This window comes from Lygodium microphyllum, chromosome 2, assembly GCF_053477565.2.
Source record: "Lygodium microphyllum isolate KBCC chromosome 2, Lygodium_microphyllum_v1.1.10, whole genome shotgun sequence".
NCBI lineage: Eukaryota > Viridiplantae > Streptophyta > Polypodiopsida > Schizaeales > Lygodiaceae > Lygodium > Lygodium microphyllum.
In genome coordinates, this window is record NC_141136.1 from 192001052 (window position 1) to 192007369 (window position 6318).

A 6318-nucleotide genomic window follows, 5' to 3' on the forward strand; every position below is an offset into this window, starting at 1 on the left:
GTAAGACAGTGAATCAATAGGAATCCAATTATTTGCAACTAATTTATTCCAATCAGCTTGAAAAGTAAGATCCTGATGATAAGTATCTTTCATAGGGATAAGGGAATCAAATGATATCACGGAAATATTATGAATTGTTGGTCTTCTACTTAAAGCATCAGCTACAATATTCTCTTTTCCTGGTTGATATTGTATAAGGGGATGAAAACTCTGAATGAAAGCTACCCATTTAATATGTCTGTCAAATATTTGGGGTTGACTAAGGAGATGTCTAATGCTTTGTTCGTCAGTTTTAATCATAAACTCAGAACCCATTAAGTAATGTTTCCATTGACGTAAGGCTTGTACTACAGCTAGCAACTCTTTATCATAGGTAGAATATTTAAGTTCAGATGGTTCAAGTTTACAGCTAGAATAGGCTATAGGATGATTATCTTGCATAAGGACGGCTCCTATTCCAGATCCACTAGCATCAGTAACTACTAAAAAGAATGGTCTATTGAAATCAGGTAGTTGTAATACAGGAGCATTGGTTAATGCATGTTTCAATAAATCAAAAGATTTTTATTGATTGTCAGTCCAATTATACACAATACCCTTCTTTAAAAGTTTAGTCAAAGGTAATGCAACTAATGAAAAATTTCGCACAAACTTTCTGTAAAAACTAGCAAGACCTAGAAAAAAATGTAACTCGTGCACATTTTTGGATATGGGCCAATTTAAAATTGCTTTTATCTTTTTAGGGTCAACCTTAATACCTTCTGATGAAACAATGTGTCCCACTACAACAAAAAGGCCTCATAGATGCACATTTAGATGCGATTTTTGAATATAGAGAAATTCTTACGGGCGCATCTATCCGCCCGTCTATTTGCGCGTCTACCATTTCACGTCTATAATCGCATGTATCAATGAATTTACACGCACAAATAGACACGCAATAGACGCACATATACACGTGCATATAGACACACTGGTAGACGTGCTTTTACAAGCACTAGTAGATGTGAACGAAAAACAAAAAATGTCCTTTAAAAAAAAGATATTTAATTTCTTTTTTAAATTTGAATTATGAAGCGCGTGTATAAGCGCGTGTAGTCTACATTATAGACGCACATATAAACACGAATTATCTGTAATTTAGACGCGCGGATAGACGCACAAAACAGAACTGGAAAAAAAAACTAGAGAACATGCTCTCTGGTTTTTTTTCCCCTCCCATACATCAGATTGTGTATTTGGGAAAAAGACAATGTATCTTACAGTCATGAGAATTGAAAATAAAAGTCCATGTATTCATTATATATCAAAAGCATTTACAAGGGAAGTTTAAGTGCTTGCGACCTAAAGCGTGGCCGCAAGCAGTAGGCTCAAAGAGATATCATACATATACAAGAAAAGAAGGCCTCATGAGGAGGTATGGTGCTCCTCTACGAATCTGAAGAGGAAACATCTTCGCTAGTACCACCATGGCTACTAGCATCGCTATCCCCCTCCTCGCTATGCTCCACATCCGGGTTCGCCTACACATGAACCAGGATACGACATTTGCAAAAAAAACATAGGAAAAAGACAAATTTATTTGCATATAAAAAATCATACATTACCTACATTTTCAAAGAGCTTTCTTTAGACATTGAGCATAACACTTAAGTGCTAATGCTTCTCTTAAAGAAGAAAATTGATAAACACAAACATGGGATTGGTCACATTCATCATTGCAAAAATATATTGTTTACTGTCAGAAATGGGAGACCTGACACGTGTATCCCCGCGTCTAAATTGCAAGTTAGACGCGCCCTCAGACGCGCTCTAGAGTGAACCTTCTGTCCAGTGCGTCTATTTGCGCATCTAAGATGCAGCATAGACGCACTGTTAGACGCACATTCCAGGTCAATGCGGGTGTATAATCGCATGTAGACTACAGGTCAACCTTCTATGCAGCGCGTGTATCATCGCGTGTACACTGCAGAGCACACGCGCCAGCACACGCGCACTAAGATGCGCCCTCAGACGCTATGAGAGGAAATATTTTTCACGTCTATATCTGCATCTACACTGAGATGTAGACGTGCTATCAGACGCGCTCCGTCGGCTGATTTTAGGCCGACGACCGCAATTGATGATTTACAAAATGCAATACATAATGGAATCACAAATCCTAAATACACAGACAGAGCAGAGAGAGGAAGAGAGAAACAGAGAGAGAGAGAGAGAGAGAGAGAGAGAGAGAGAGAGAGAGAGAGAGAGAGAGAGAGACTCACCTTGGGTGTTTGGTGTGGCGGGTGGTGGCGCTTCTTCCTTCTCCTTCTAGTTACCCTCCCTTGATGCTTGCTTGCTGCTTCTTCTTGTTCTCCTCTTTCTTGTTCTCTCTTTCTTCCTCTCCTTGGCTTTCCTTTTTCCCTTCTTGTGTGTTTGAAATGAAAGAAGAGGTGAGTCATGAGGAGGTGAGGCATGAAGAGACTGCATGTCGGCTAAACTCAAGCTTCAGAACCGCAAAAAACACAGGAAAGGAAAGGCACAGTTTGAAAAGAAATGATTTAAGTATGTTTTAAATTTTGACGTGTGCGTTTATTTTTGCGTGTATATGCGCGTCTATTGTTCAAATAGACGCGAATATAGACGCGAACATAGACGCGAAAATAGACCGCACATAGACGCGAACATAGACGCGGATATAGACGCGCATTTGGGCTTCATCATAATTTTTTGTTTTTAAGATAAGTTTTGATAGTGAATTCTTATCATAAGTTTTAATGTATTTATGATGATTTTTGTGTATTTAAAATTGAGATCTTATGTAAACATATGAATGATAAATATTTTGATGTTGTCATGAATTAGGTTTAATCATGTCGACGTCATCATCACCTAGTGCGGTGCAAGCTGATGAGTCAATGAGCACATCCTCAAGTGAGGATGAAACATTGCGTCTTCATAATCGAGATGCATGGCTACGACGAAAAATTAAATGCATCTGTGATCGTTGTCGAGGATGTATTTTTCGAGCACGTCGAATTGTAATGTCACACCTCAGCTTGTATGGAGAATGGGACCGAGAAAAATCATCAGTATTCATTTTTTTTTTTTACCACTAAGATTGCATGTCTATGTTACGGGAATTATATATCAACGTACATGAAACTCCCTTTTGTGGTTGAGCAAGATGCGGTGCCACATCCTCAGATGCTCCCTCCCGGGCGTCGAGAGGCTGCAAAACGTTGATGTGAGGAGGCAGAGTCTTCAAGAAGAGTAGAGACTGACGACCATGATAGTAGCCCTCATGAAATGCCCCATCAAGTCGTAGAGGATGAGATTTTGGACAACATGGTACACCATCTATTTTCACAACCGGTTCAAGGAGAAGGTCACTCTATGAAGCCAGATGATCCACTACATGTAGCATCATCTACTCCGTTGTATGAAGGTTGTACGTACTCCGTTCTTCGTGTGTCCCTCGAGATAACTTGCAAACAATTTATGGATGGAGTAATGTCAATTTGGATGCGTTATTGAAGTAGGTATCAATTCAGTTTGTCTTATGAATCATAATATTAATTGTTCTATTTTGAAATCAGACAGAAATATATGTTGGTGGTTTTTTAACTCACTTTTAAAAATATATGTAGGTTATTATCACAAATGCTTCCAAAAGGAAACAAATTGCCAACTAAGAGAGAGCAAGCAAGACATTACTTGACATCTCTGGGAGGCCTCGATTATGTCAAGATCCATGCATGTGTCAATGATTGTGTCTTATTTCGTGGGATTCATGAGTTCGCACGAGAGTGTCCTGTTTGTGGCAAATCAAGATACGAAGTGGAGATGAAGTCAATGGATGTGCCTCGTAAGGTCTTGCGACATTTTCCGATTGTTCCATGTATAAAAATTATGTTCAAGTGTAAGTCTATTGGAAAGCTCATGTCATGGCATGCTAGTCATCGTTCAAGTGATGGAAAATGGAGGATCCCTACAGACACACGAGCATGGCAACATATAGATAATTTGTGGCCCATTTTCAAAGAAGAGCCAAGAAATTTGAGATTTGGTTTAGGTATGGATGGAATCAATCCATTTGGCATCAAAACCACATCATACAGTGTATGGCCAATGATATTGGTGAACTATAATATTCCTCCATCCATGGAAATTAAAAAGGGACATGTAATGTTGTCCCTTCTGATTCCTGGAAAGCACAAGGTAAAAAACATGGACATTTACTTAGAGCCTTTGATTGAAGAGTTAGAAATGTTATGGGAAGGTATTGAGGTGCAAGATACAAGTGCATCTGCATCCTCTAGAGATTTCACATTGAAGGCCATGTTGTTGTGGACCATGCACGACTTTCCAGGATACGGAGAGTGTTCAGGTACATGTATATAACTCTATATTTGAAATTCAAGACTTGAATCAATTGCATTTTATTAATTCACTTGTTTTTTCAGGTTTATCCATGTCAGGATATCATGCATGTCCTATTTGCGGTCCCCCTCTAGTTTCCTCTAGGCCGGCACGTTTAAAGAAGGTTATCTACGACAATCATCATCGATTTCTTCCTATTGACCATCCCAAATATGTTCTCCCTACTAATGGAATGACTCTGCAATCTCTAACCATTCGAGATTGGAAGGAGAGATGGATTAATGCCGACAGCCACCCTCCACTCGGCATGAGTCGGTAAGAAGTGCATTTCTCTCGATTGACTTTAAAGTATTTAGCATGATGAATTGCTTACATAATATATTGTTTGTTTGTTAGATTCTCTATATTTTTTCATCTTCCGTACTGGACTGAACTCAAGATCAATCACCTATTGGACCCCATGCACATATTCAAAAATGTTGTATCTACATTATGGGATCACTTGATAGGGGCTCGTGATTCAGTTAATGTAAGGGAGGATTTACGTAACATTGGTCGCATGAGACGACCCTGGCCACGCATTGGACCCAGAGGAAAGATTGAGCTATCCCATGCACCTTGGATGTTGTCAAAGAACAAGGAAAAAATAGTGAAGGAACAAATATATAGCTTTCGAACACCCACAGGATGTATGAGATGTCTCAAGGGAGCCTTCATAAAGAAAAAGAAAAGAGGTGTGGAGCAACTATCTAGTTTGAAGTCCCACGATTGGCACAAAATGATTCAAGTAAGGGTATCTCTAACCATGAATATAGTAATTAGTGGAGTAACTATGTGTAAACTTTGGGGTATGATGACTTTTTCCTCAACTAATCATTAGATCTATGAATATTGTTTACATTCAGTTCGTACTTCCTACTAGCATTTCCCATTGTGTATCGAAAGATGTATGTGATATCATTTACAAGATGGGAGAGCTTGTGAGGTGTGTATACATTGTATTTTTTTATTATATATCTTTGAATTTATACACAAAAATAAACAAGCACATCATTCATCTTGACAGATACGTGAGCTCGAAGGAAATTGATCCAAACACATTGCAAGATGCTCGAGTATTATCTGTTAAGGTGGTTTGTTTGGTGGAGGAAAATTTTCCTCGATCCATTTTAACTACTCAATTACATTTACTCATACATTTGATTGATGAGATCGCACTTTATGGGGCAGTTCATGTAAGGTCAATGTTTTTTCTTGAGCGCTTCATGAAAACCTTGAAAGATTTTGTGAGGCAAAAAGCACGGCCTGAGGGAAGCATGGCTGAGGGTTGGTTAGTGCAATCATCCCTTGTTTATATCTCTGAATATCTTGCTGAAGTGGATCCCTCTCAACCACGACTATGGAAAGATGATGAAGACTTGAGGATGACCTCTATAGTACCTCAAGGAAAAGGAATGAGTAAAGTGCTAACAAAAGAAGAACTTCGTAAGTTAAATAGTTTTTGTGTGCTCAATAGTGATGTAATGAGCAAATGGGTGACACTATATAATAAAGCAAGGGCAAGAAGAAAAAGCGAAAGACAAGCATTTTGCACCAGATATGGACGTAATGTCTCATTTCCAGATCATCTAAATGCGCTCCCACGTCATATTGATATAGATTGGTTACATGAGGAAATGGAGAGAATGGAAAAAGAGGAGGAAATTATTATATCTCAAGAAGAGTGGGAATACGCACAAGGTTGCTTATCAAAGGTGAGATATACTATCAATTAATTTGTTTCTATAAGTTTTATTTTATATAAATAATTGACATGTTTGATCTTTTATCTTTTACTACTAGTGCACATTATTCAATGCACTTTGGTGTGAGAGTAAACATCTTTGAACTCAACGTATAGATGGAAAGAGAAATACCCAAGATTGTGGTGTCCTTGCTCACTTCGAGGATGCCAAT